Source organism: Sceloporus undulatus, chromosome 1, assembly GCF_019175285.1.
Source record: "Sceloporus undulatus isolate JIND9_A2432 ecotype Alabama chromosome 1, SceUnd_v1.1, whole genome shotgun sequence".
NCBI lineage: Eukaryota > Metazoa > Chordata > Lepidosauria > Squamata > Phrynosomatidae > Sceloporus > Sceloporus undulatus.
In genome coordinates, this window is record NC_056522.1 from 368,085,945 (window position 1) to 368,098,698 (window position 12,754).

The 12,754-nt window shown below is 41.6% G+C and overlaps 1 long non-coding RNA gene across 1 annotated transcript; it reads left to right on the top strand.

The window, feature by feature from the left end:
• Nucleotides 1-3,312: 3,312 nt before the first annotated feature.
• On the top strand, nt 3,313-6,593 carry LOC121921552. The gene is made up of 3 exons (XR_006101968.1): nt 3,313-3,373; nt 4,709-4,944; nt 6,484-6,593. It is a non-coding gene; the product is annotated as an uncharacterized LOC121921552 (long non-coding RNA).
• The last annotated feature ends 6,161 nt before the right edge of the window (nt 6,594-12,754 follow it).

The window sequence follows — 12,754 nt, forward strand, 5'->3', positions numbered from 1 at the left end:
CCAGTGCATGTACTACGGTTTCAAGGTCCCTTCGGTTCAGACAGGGACGCAGTTGGCGTATCAGCCAAAGCTAATACCAAGCACTTATTAATAGATTACTCGTCCTTGCTACTGATTGCTGATATGTAGAATTCCCTTTCAAATCACTGTACAGTAGAATGAAGGAGATCTTTCCTGTTTAGGGCTTCAATACCTTAAGGTCACCAGATCCCTAACCAGGGTCAGCCCTGGTTAGCAATTGGATGCAAGACTGCCAATTAATACCAGTTGCTTTAAGCAATATTTCAGAGGAAGTAACTGGTAAACCCACCTCTGAGGGGCCATTCAGACTACAAAAAAAAAAACCCGGGTTTCAAACCGATTCTTGCATGTGAAGTTCATATTGGATCCGAATCCTTCACAATCCATGTCAGGGCTTGCACAAGGCAATGCCCCTTACCCCGGGGTATCCAGATTTGGGCTAAAATCCGTCTTCTCCCAAAAGACTCGGGTTGCCTGAGATTTGAACTTGCCCTCAATCATGATCAGGGCAAATTAGGGAGGGGTCAGGGGGCGGGCAGAGGTCAGAGCATTCCCTCCCATCATCAGAAGGGAGGGGGGAGGAGGAGGAGGAGGAAAGCTGAAAAAAGGGGAATCGCTGGATGCAAAGGGTGACAGGAGAAAGGGGAAAATCAGGGGTGACTTTTGGGCTGCAGAAGGCTGGAGAGAGGTGGGGGGTGGAGAAAGAGATGAAGGAGGAGGAGGAGGAGGAGGAGGAGGAGGAGAAAGGGGCCGTGGGAGGAAGGGAGCCATGGAGGGGATCCTAAAACAGAGCAGGAGGAAGAGGAGGATGAAGGAGCTGGGGGAAAGGAAATGGGCATCCCCGAGGAAGGAGAGGGTCTGAAGGGAGGAGGAGGAGGATTTCCAGGGGGAATTGGGTTGTGGGGCTGTGCTGGGGCATGTAGGGAAATCAGGCTGCTTGTTCTTCTTTCATTCCCTCTTGCGCCTGGATTATTGTCAGAGGGAGGTGGGGGGTGGTGGAGAAAGCTGAAAGGGAGGTGAGGGTCGGAGGAAGGAAGGAGGATTGCCCAGGGAAGTAGGGCTGTGGGTCCAAGCTGGGGCATGTAGGGAAATCAGCCTCTTTTGACAACTTATGCGCATTATTTTTTGGGTGCTTGCTTGTTCTACTTTCCTGTTGCTCCTGGATGATGATGATGATGATTTGTGTTATATGAGGATGCTACAGGAATGCCTGTGCTGCATTTCCATTTTATTCCTAATTCATTCCATGAGTCTATTTTAGTTGGAACTGAACAGGTCACACTCTCTCAGCCTCAGTGAAAAGCAATGGCAAAGCCCCTCTAGCAGGAGGAAAAGGGTCAGGTCAGGTCAAAGGCAGGGCACGGACGGAGCTCACATCAGGCACGATTTGTTTTCTTGGGGCAGATAGAGCAGGGCTAGCAGCTTGTGCAAGGGGTTTCTCTGCTGGCTTCAAGCAAAGGGGAAATGTTGCGAATGCAAATGTTACAATCCTGCAATGCGAATGTTACATTTTTTGCTCTTGTCAATTAGGCAATGATACATGCTTTTGCTACTGAATTCAGAGGCAGCCCTGAATTGCTTTTAAAAGAAAAAGAAAAAGAAAAGGAATACATGGCAATTGCATCCTTTACTGGCATTTCTGAGGTGAGGAAATTATTATTATTATTATTATTATTATTATTATTATTATTATTATTATCATTATTATTTCATGTGTAAGAGGCATTCTGGGGGGCAAGGAGTGGGGGATGCATTAGCTTGCATGGGATTGAAAATGGGGACAGGGGCAGATCTGACCCAAATGCCCACACATACACACAACACACCAAAAAGAGGTTTTAAAAAAAATTGACACTTTGGGGCATTTTGTGCATGGCTCTTTAAAAAAAAGGAGGGGGGAGGACACCTCCGATGCTCCTTGTAAAACGTCACCATGATGATCGCTTGATTGACAGCAGGCACCTTCACAGCAGGCACAGAATGCATTCGATTTAAAATGCCCCTCGTGGGCACTTGCTAACGGAGAGATTCGGGGGAGGGGCATCCAAATTAGCCCAGTTCCTTCCAGATTTTTGATGCGAGTCTGAATGGGGCCCTGAGTATGCCTTGCCTAAGAAAACCCTATGAAATTCATGGGGTTGCCATGGGCCGACAGCCAACCTGAAGGCCCATAACACACACATACTCTTTGCTTCTTTGTTCTTTATTTTTAAAAGAAATCTTCTCAGCCCTCTCTCCTTTTAAAATGAACATACAGGATAAATGTGCCATGTACTAGCAGTACTAAGGCCAGTATTGTTAGCTCTTCAGAGTTTCCTAGGAATTCTTTCTTAGTCCATGCCATGTATTTGTTGTGCTCTTCCATCTTAAGTGCCTAACCAGGACTGGCCCTGCTTAGCTTCCAAAATCACATAAGACAGAGTGTGTTCAGAATGGTATGGTGGGACCTTTTGCATGACCTTAAAGTTGTGATTTACCAATCCAGATGATACAGTTAGCCATGTATCAGGGCCTGCTGAAAAATCCTGTTGTAGGAAGGTGACAAAACTAGGTGTTTTTTCAATCCTTGTTGGAACATCACCTATGGCTGCATTTGGCCAGGAAAGTCACAAATCTGCAGTGATGAGTGATCCCCTCCCCCACCTATCTGAAAGCACAGCTGAAGAGGAGCATCTTTCCCAAATGGAGTATCTTTCACATTTCTTTCAGGGTCTCTGTGTTGGATATCCAGAGGGCTTACGTTTTTTTAATTTTAGAAGCAGCCTTTGCATTCCTATATTTACTAGTGGTTATACTGCATTTATTTATTTATTTAGGTATTTATATCCCTCCCTTCAGCCCTAATGGCTCTCAGGGCAGCTTACATTTATTATTATTATTTTTTAACCAGACAGTTCCCTGCCCGCAGGCTTACAATCTAAAAGACACGACACAAAAGGAGAAGGGAATCGTAAGGGGGGAGGGGATCAGGTCCAGCATTCTTCTCTCCCTCTGAGGCCTGGACCAAGGAGGGAGGACTCTGCTTCTTCCAGGCAGGCCTGGTGGACCTAGCCTGCCTCTCTCCCCTTCAAGATGGTGGCTGAAGGGAGGGCTGGTCTTCTTCGAGGAAGGCAGTTGGAGCTCGCCTGCCTCTCTCTCCCCTTCAAGATGGTGGCTGCATGTCACTGTCCAGGGGTTTAGGTGCAATAGGCTTACGGCAACATCCTGTTTGCTTGTTTAGTGTGTTTTGTCCACATCCCCGCTCTTTTTGCATCATATGACCTTCCTTTCTTTCCTGCAGGTCTCATTTTCTCTCATCTCCCTCTCTCCCTGACTCTTCTTCATGAAGCATGGGCAATAAGAAATTCTCCAGGTGAGAGAGTTCCACTTTCCTAGTAGTATCTTTCTTGGCTTATCTTTCTTCAAGAAGATGAACTTGTGTTATGCACAAAAGTCTGTAACATACCATACAACTGTTCCGGAGCCTTATCGCATGAGAAAACAGTGGAAACAGAGACAGAGACTCGTGGCTTTCCGTGCCTTGCCACATGGGGTCCTTAGTGCTTCTGTTCTCTTCCCATGGGAGACAATTGTAAAAGCATGTCTTTTGTCAAACGGATTTTTCCAGTGCAACAAAAGATTTGTTTTTATGACTGTCTCCCTTGGGAAGAGAACTGGAGTGCTACGATGTCATGCCGAGAGGCATGTAGAAAGCCACTACTATCTGGCTGCACTTCCACTGTTTTCTCATGTGGTAAGGCTTCCAGTTGGATAGAGACTGTTGCCATTAATCCTCTATTATCCTACTTTTTCAACTGCTCTTGAAATGTCCCAGTGTTTGCTCGTCCTCCTCCTCCTTTGTCTTCAGCTTACTTCAGTTGCTGCAAACTGAGTTCAAAGTGTAAAAAGTAGTTTGCACTCAACAAGGAAGGGAAGAAGGGAAGGAAGAATCTTGGCCTTCCCTGTAGGCTCAGATAAAAGCAAACTGCTGCAGTATCTCCTAGCTTGATTGATCTTCCTCATTCATAACTTTTGCCATCTTGACCACACTCTGATGATGCTTGGCCACATCTGTCCCAGTTCTCATCAGCAAAATGTTAAGAGAATATGGAGAAACTACTTTTATATACCTTAGAAAGGAAGTTGTTGATGTTCCCATGTGCCTTCAAGTCATTTCCACCTTATGGTGATCCTAAGGTGAACCTATCATGTTGTTTTTGTGGCAAGTTATTTCAGAGGGGGTTGCTATTGCCATCCTCAGAGGCTGAAAGTGTGTGACTTGCCCAAGGTCATCCAGTGGGTTTCATAGCTGAGCGGGGAATGGAAACTTGGTTTCAAGTCATCATCCAATGCCCATACCACTACACCAAGACTTAAGTTTAACTTTTTCCTCTCTGCTAGACCCTGGGTGTGGGGTATAGTGTGCTGGTGGATTGTTCAGTTGGAACTTAATTCATTTATTACTCTTGTTGAGAGATTTGCTAATTTTTCTCTCATATTTCTATCATCAATGGTCTCTTTGACCTTCAGCAATTTGCAAGAGAAGCTGAAATGTAACTGGCGATCATCTTTTCCTGGCTCATTCTCTCTCCCTACCACTACCCCTGTGAAACTTAGGCTGTATTGCCATGCTCTTCAGCTGCTGCATTCTGCTCAGATTGCACTGTTATTAACACTTTTTGTCTTAATTTCTGTTGGCTCTGTTTAGTTCTGCTGCTGAAGGAGATGTTTCCTGCATGAACCTGCTCCCGCCTCCCTCTGCCCTGTTCCCGCCTCAGGCAGCTGTGGAGGGCAGAGCACATTGCCTGGCTACACCTGGGTGAGCGTGGGGAGCAAGTGAGTCAGCCTGGTCTTTTGCTGCCTGCCCAAGCCCAGCCCGACCCAGCCCATCTGCTCAGGCAGCAGCTTGATGTTTATCTTGGACACACAGGAATGTCTCTTGTGGTATGTCTCCCTTCCTGCTGCATTTTTTTTAACCTGGGAGTTTTGGGTTGCCTGATTCATTTATTCCTAGCTAACTGTTAAGGCACTTAAAAAAGAAGAAGAAGCCATATGTCTTATTGTTTTGTAATAGGCCAGCTTTTCCATGGCTGTGCTTTGTAAGGAAAGAAACGGTCTCATCTCTGTTTTAGAGTATATTTTAGAGCAATGGTTCCCAACCTGTGCTCCAAGGAGCCCTTAGCGTTCCCCGTGCACTTCCCAGGTGCTCCACAGTGGATCCAAGAAAATGAAAGAAATAAAAATTGAATGAAATTAAAGAATAAAAAACAAAAAGTAGAATCAAAATAAGAAAACTAGAAATTACAATTCCGAAAGGAAATTTGCCAAGTGGAATTTGCCAAGTTTGAATGGTCTCTATGAGTCAAAAAAGATCGGAACCCCTGTTTTGGAGTGTGTGTTTTAGCCTTGAGTCCCCATACTGATAGAAAACTGGTAAATAATAATAATAATAATAATAATAATAATAATAATAATATGCACTCAGGTCCAGAGCTTTGTAGCCATCAGCTCACACTGAAACAGATCTTATTGTGCTCAAAATGAATCCACCATTAGCTAGACCTGCCGGCGGGGGCATATTTATTGAACTACAGTATCTAAAATTCCCCAATCAGAGATGCCACTGGGAGTTGTAATTTAAAAAGTAACTTTTCACACTGCATAAAGTTCATTGTTTTTCTGTGACAACACTTCATTCCATGCATCTGAGGTAGTATGCTGCCTTGAGTGCTTATATTGGGAGAAAGGTGGGATATAAGAAAATAAAACAATAATAAAATAGTCAATAATAATAATAATAATAAGCTTTATTTGTATCCTGCTTCTACAACTTCTTTCACACAGCTTGTCTTGAAGGTGGTTCAAGAGCGCTTTGCATACGGATTTTCTAGACTAACATGGTTATACCTCTGAATAGTTAAGTTATAAACATAGACAATGATATTAGATCTTAGATATTGTCAGTTTTCATCTGTCAACAGAGCACAACTACATGTTTCTCTCATCCAACCCTTCCCTCTTGACCAGCCACATCATGGTTTTTCTGGGAGGCTATTTCAGCTAAACAATGAATCTTGAGGGTAGTGACAGGGGACCTGCAATGGAGTTCTGCCTGCTGAAATCTTATGCTATATTGAGCAATGTAGGATCTCAGCTAAAGAGCTGTTTAAAAAAATGTAATGCAAGTTTGATATTTCATAACAGGGGTGGGCAAAGAGGGGTTCTGGACCAGCATTCTGGACCCAGTTCTGTTTTTGTGGCTCCAACCCCCTTTAACTACTCTTTTTCATTTTCATTTTCATTTTCACTTTTTTATAAGTGAATTGCCTCTCTTGCAAACCTCCAGGAGCAGCAGTTTACTTTTTAAAACATGGTCCCCTGAACTATTTAATTTTTTAAAAAAAGTTTTACAAAACCAGAAATTGATGCTTGGACATGTTTAATTTGTCCCCCCATGCCTGGTTTCTATTTTTATTTTTCCAGTCCATGTGCCCCCCAGAAGGTCCCCAAAGCAGAAGATTAGCCCCTGGATCCACTGTTTTCTAGAAAGGGGCAAAGAATAAATCTACAGAAAGACTTCATAAAGCTAGAAGCCTGATGTCAAAATAAACTGTAAAAATATTTATTTACGTGTCACTGTTTTATCTCAGTTCTGTACTCTTGGTTTATCTAGAGAACTAATACCTGCTTTCACTGGCAGTGTTACTCTCCAGGGTTTGGGCCAGGGGAATTCCCAGTCTGGCAAAGATCCCTTTGCCTGGGGAGGAAACTGGATGTAGGAACTTCTCAGTGCAAAGCCAGTGATCTCCTTATGTACTACAGCTCCTTTTACAAGTCTTGTCAAGTGAACAGTCTTTCCCCTTTTTGTACCTCCGGGTCTCTGTTCCCTTCCCTCTTTGTCATCTACTCCCTGTTCTTCTCTATGCCCTATTCATTTCTTCATTCTTCTTTGCCAACTTTATTCAATGGGGGTAGAATTCAGAGACATAGGGGTAGTCCACACTGGCCTAATAAAGCAGCTTGTAACCGCTTTGAAGGCAGGGTGTTTAGACAATGCACAAGGTGAAAGCAGGTGGAAAGCTAAATGAAGCCAAGCTCTGGGGCTAAAAACATGAACAAAAAGTAGCTGGGATCCTATATGGTATAGGATGGGGGGGAGATCAATGAGAGGGGGTGACACCATGAGCACTGGGTGATGCCAACCCTAGTGACTCCACTGCAGACAACTGGCACCCACAACAGACAGATACCATCAACACTGTCCACACACTCCCTCTTCCTGTTCTGATGTTAAAATGCAATATGCGGTGGAGGAACCACATGAACCAAGTGACCATGGTGTAGTGGGAGTTGGAGTTTCGAGACGGAAAGAGGTCAGTGATTCACCTGGCTCTGGGCACCTCTTCCTGACCATTTCTGTCCACCTACTGATTCTCTTCCCCAGTCCCCATTCCAGCATGCAGTCCACATGCTGTGGGGATACTCTGGAGTTTCTGGCCTGATTCGGAGCATATGGGGATCCTTTTCACTCCAGAGAATCACCCTAGAGTTCAGAATGGACCCATATTTCACCCATTTTGACCCTGATCATCATCTAAACAGGTCAGTGTGAGAACTCCCTTCCCAGGGAGGCCAGAATGGGCCCCTCCTTGTTGTTCTTCCATCAGCAGACTAAAATCTTTTTATTGAGACAGGCTTTTAAAACAGAAAGTTTTTAAAGAATGGGCAGGGGTGTGGTATTGTACTTTTATCTTTTGTAATTGTATTCTATTCTTTTCATGAATAATCTGTTTTATTACTGTAATAATTTGATTCTATTTTAATGTGTCACTTCCGTATACTTTTAATTGTACTGTTCTTTTAAATTGTAAGACCCTCTAAGTCCCAGTTTTAGGAGGGAAAGTGGGATACAAATAAATATAACAACAACAACAAAAACAAAAACAACATGGTCAAGGAAGAGGAAATACTTGGTTGAGCAGTGGCCTCCCCAAGCTAGGACTGATGTTTTGAGTTGCATATATTACAAATGTGCCAATAATAATAATAATAATAATAATAATAATAATAATAATAATAATAATAATAAATATATATCCCGCCTCTCCCTACGGATCGAGGCAGGAGAACAACACAAGTATAAAATTACAACTAGTTAAAATACATTCTCAAAATAAAAAGAAAAATTTAAAACACATCAAAAATCTATACATGTGCAATATCAATATCTGATTCCCCATACATGTTCCGAGTGGAGTGCCGTCTTAAAGCTGTTATAGCAGGTCTGGGGGATAGGCTCGCTGGAAGAGATCCATCTTGAGTGCCTTCTTGAAGGCATCTAAGGTGATAATAAGACGGATCTCCTCCAGCAAGCCATTCCACAATTTGGGAGCCACCACAGCGAATGCCCTGTGGGAAGTAGATCTTAATCTGGTCCTTGTGTAATCCAATAGATTCTTCCCTGTTGTTCTGAGAGTGCGGGGCGGATTGTGTAGGGAGAGGCGTTCCTTCAAGTAACTTGGGCCCAAGCCATGTAGGGCTTTATAGGTGATAACCAACACTGTACTGCGCCTGGAAACTAATCAGGAGCCAGTGAAGAGATCTTAAAACTGGTGTTATATGGTCAGACCTAGATGTACTGGTGACCAATCTTGCTGCTGCATTTTGTACCAACTGAAGTTTCTGAAATTGATACAAAGGTAGCCCCATGTAGAGCGCGTTAAACTTAACACAGTGGTATCCAGGGATTCCTTGTGCTACATTTTTGCTAAATTAAGCAAAATTAACCCACACAAACAAATGCGACCTGCTATAATTTGAGACAGAATAATTGTTTTAGGGTTTTTTATGGTGAAGTTGGATTAAGGTTTTTTTTTTTAATTTTTCCCTGATGCTGTAAATAGATTTAAAAAGGTATAAAGCTTTTTACATTCACAGAACAATTGATTTACTGATTTTTTTTAAAAAAAAAGCCTTGATAAAACATGGAAGCAAACCAACACAGAGACATAGAATGCACTATCTGCATGGGAGTTAATACTTAGTGTTAGGCAATTTGATTAAAATGGTGTCCTTGGTAGTCTGTGGTGCCGCTTGTATCCTGCCATTGTGTTCATGCATAAAGGATAGAGTCTGCCCTTTCCCATAAGAATATAATCACATTTTCCAAATGTAGCAAAGAAAAGGGGAGGTGTTGCATGGGAGTGTGGTGAATGAGATTTTTTAAAAAAAACTAATAATAATAAAATCAAACATCAACTTGGATCATTCTCCAAATTATTATGACTCCAGAATATTTCCCATGGATTTTTTTTTTTTTTTTACTTAGGATAACTTGCTTAAAGGAACTGGAAGCTCAGCAAAGAGGTAAAACAAAGAGGAATGAGACTAAAAACTAGTACACAGATTCAATTTTTTAATTTAATTCTTTTTATTTAATGAATTTTAAACCTGCCTTTCAGGACCGGCATGGTGGTCCAGCCAGTGTGGTATAGTGGGTTGTGCTGTGACTCTAGAGACCAGGGTTTGACTTTCTACTCATTTACAGAAATCTATTGCGTGACCTCAGGCAATTCACACTCTCTCAGCCTCAGGGAAAGACAATGGCAAAACCCCTCTGAACAAATCTTGCCAGATTGTGATAGTTTTGGCTTGGGGTCACCATAAGTTGGAAATGACTTGGAGGCACACAACAATAGCAACAAGAAACCCCTACAATATAGCTCAAGATGGAATCCAGGACAAATAACAACATAGTAACATTTTCTAAAAACATTAAATTTTAAAACTTACTTTTTAAAAATTAAAACCAGAGGGTTTTTTAATTTTTAAAATTATTTTAAATTTAAAAAAAAAAAAAAACATCCCTCATTACGAAATATACACTTTAATCACATGAAACCATGTAAATGCAAGTACAATTAGGCTGTGCACATGATATTGTAATTTAAAGGCATAATTTTAATTTTGCTAGTTGTATATATTCAATTCAAAGTTGACCTCATGTATAGGCTGAGGATAGGTTTTAGGGCCAAAATTATGGATTGTGATATGACTCATGTATAAGTCAGGGATAAAACTTAGGGGCATGGGATAAAGGTTCTAAAGGATGAAGCAAAGGAAAACAATGCCAAAGAACTTACAAAATCCCAGCAGGCACAACTGTTTGTGCTCATCCTAAAGGCTGGATGGATGAGAGAATAGAAGGTGGGGGAGTCAATGCTTCCAGGACAGATTATGCTCTAGCTTTTCACCAGGAGATGGTTCCTTTTTAAAAATAAGAATTAAAGTACAGTACTTACATTGACCTATGGATAAGTCGACTCGGGTTTTTGGGGTCAACCTTTTGACTAAAATTTCTAGACTTATAGATGAGTATATACAGTATGTCACAACTATTGTCATTACACTTGGTGATGTGTAGGAGTAACGATTTATGAGTAACATTAGTACAAAAGAAATTACTAAGGATTCTGTATGGCGTGGGGTGAGAAGAGGTCAATGGGGGGTATCACTCCAGTGACACCGACCCTAGTGATGCCACTGGCTTATGCTACAACGTCTTTTGCTCAGTTACTGTAAGTCTCCAAAGTGCTACAAGATCCCTTTGCAAGGTGACATTTCAGACTAACACAGCTATGGTCTAAAACACACTGCATAAATAATCCAGTTTGAGACCACTTTAACTGCCCTGACTGAGTGCTAGGAAATCTTGGGAACTGTGGTTTATAGCCCTGACTGTGTGCTAGGAAATCCTGGGAATTGTAATTTGTTGTGGCACCAGAGCTCTCTGACAGAGAAGCCTAAATATCTCACAAAATTACAGTTTGCAGAATTCCTATGGATGCTCAGGTCCCATTAAATACAATGGTACAGTAAAATGGTGTCCTTTATATAACATGGCAAAATGAAGGTTTGCATTTTGGAATTTATACATTTTTAAAATATTTTCAAACCAGGGATCTTGAATCTGTCGATAAAAAAATCCATGGATACTAAGAGTTGACTATATTCCTGTATTGAACAGATAACCGAGTCTTCACCTTGTATAGGGCTGGCCTAGTACTGCCCTGAATGATTGTTAGGGCTCTTTTACACTACAGAATAGCAGCACTAGGCTTCCAGCTACAACTATCGCTGCATCCTATGGAATATTAGGTTTTGCAGTTTGGTGAGGTGCTAGATCTCTCTGGTTGGGAATTTAAAATTATCCTTCCTAAATTGCTAATCCCAGTGTTTCAGAGAATATGACAGTTAAAGTGGAATCACAGTGCTATAGCTATGTAGTGTGAAAGGATCCCTTATGGACCCATCATCAAAACTGTATCATCATTCAAAGTACACCACACCCTTCTCGCTGAGGTTTTTGACTCACTAGAGTGCACTAAAAACCAAAGCCCTGAAATTAAACAGTTAATTTATGCTCTGAAAGAATTGCTGTCATGAAAATTCGCTCTGATCATGCACTTAATAAAATAATTAAAGTATTGAATTACACCTTAGACTTCCAACCGCTGGCAGATGAAAAAGCTTTCTAAGAGGGTGATAGGGAATGGCTGAAAGGCATGCTGAAAGACAGTTTAGATTTAATTATCCAGAAATTGAATTCCTTTGTTAATTTCAAAGATTTCCTAAATAAAAAACCCCCCAGCATTATCTTATGATTACATCAAATCCAATCAAATTTCCTCCAGGTAGTATTTTTCATATAGTTCATGCTGCAACTTTAAAATAGTTATTAAGGGCCATGGTAGGCTTGTCTACACAATCTTAGGCTGCACGCTGCACAGATAAATAGGGATGACACCACTTGAACTGTCAGTGCTTAATGCCATGGAATTCTGGGATCTGTAGTTTGTTGTGGCACCAGAGCTTTCTGACAGAGAAGGCTAAATTTTACAATTCCCAGAATTCCATAGCATTGAGCTATGGCATTTAAAGTGGTGTCAACCTGGATTATTTCTGTAGTGTGGATGCAGCCCTAGAATTTGAAAAGAATGTTGTCTATTTATGGGGACTCCATAAATACAGTTGAAAAGGGATTCACATTTTTTTACCAGCACATCCCTGAATATCTATGAGGATGTGCATTATCAAATGTGTGGCCTCCTGTTCACTTGGCATAGATGCACATTTTCGGCAAAGGGAGGTTGAATAGATACAAATAGATGCAAATTTGCGCAGGAAAGTGAATCCAATTAAATGTTAGTATGTAGAGTGATCTTGTAGCACTTTTTGAGACTAACTGAAAGAAAGAAGTTGGTAGTATGAGCTTTTGTAGACTTCAGTCTACTTCCTCAGATGGAGTGGAGTGGAAGCCAGGGACAGAATTCTACAATTAAGTGCTGTGTACAAGAATCTGCTACAAATCATATAATACACTTATATGTAGACTATCTTTGTCAGGGACTTACACATGAATATCAGAATTATCCTATTATAGAACGGGTGAATTTTACCCTTTGTAGCTGTTGTCTTGCTGGATTCAGTGCGTAACTGGCCTTAGGTTGTTAAGAAGGTCCATATTCAAATTGGGGATTTGGCTGTAGACAGTACTGGGGGGGAAAGAACATTGTCTCCCCTGTGTTGACATACCCTCTGTGGGGGGAAAAGGGCTTTCTCCAAAGACCTCACATGAAAAAATATGGTCCTTCTAATAGGGCCATATGTGATGAGTATATTTTTGTTGTTAAGTGCCCTCAAGTTGATCTCGACCCATGGTGACTCTGCTGATGAGATATCTCCAAGACCCTCT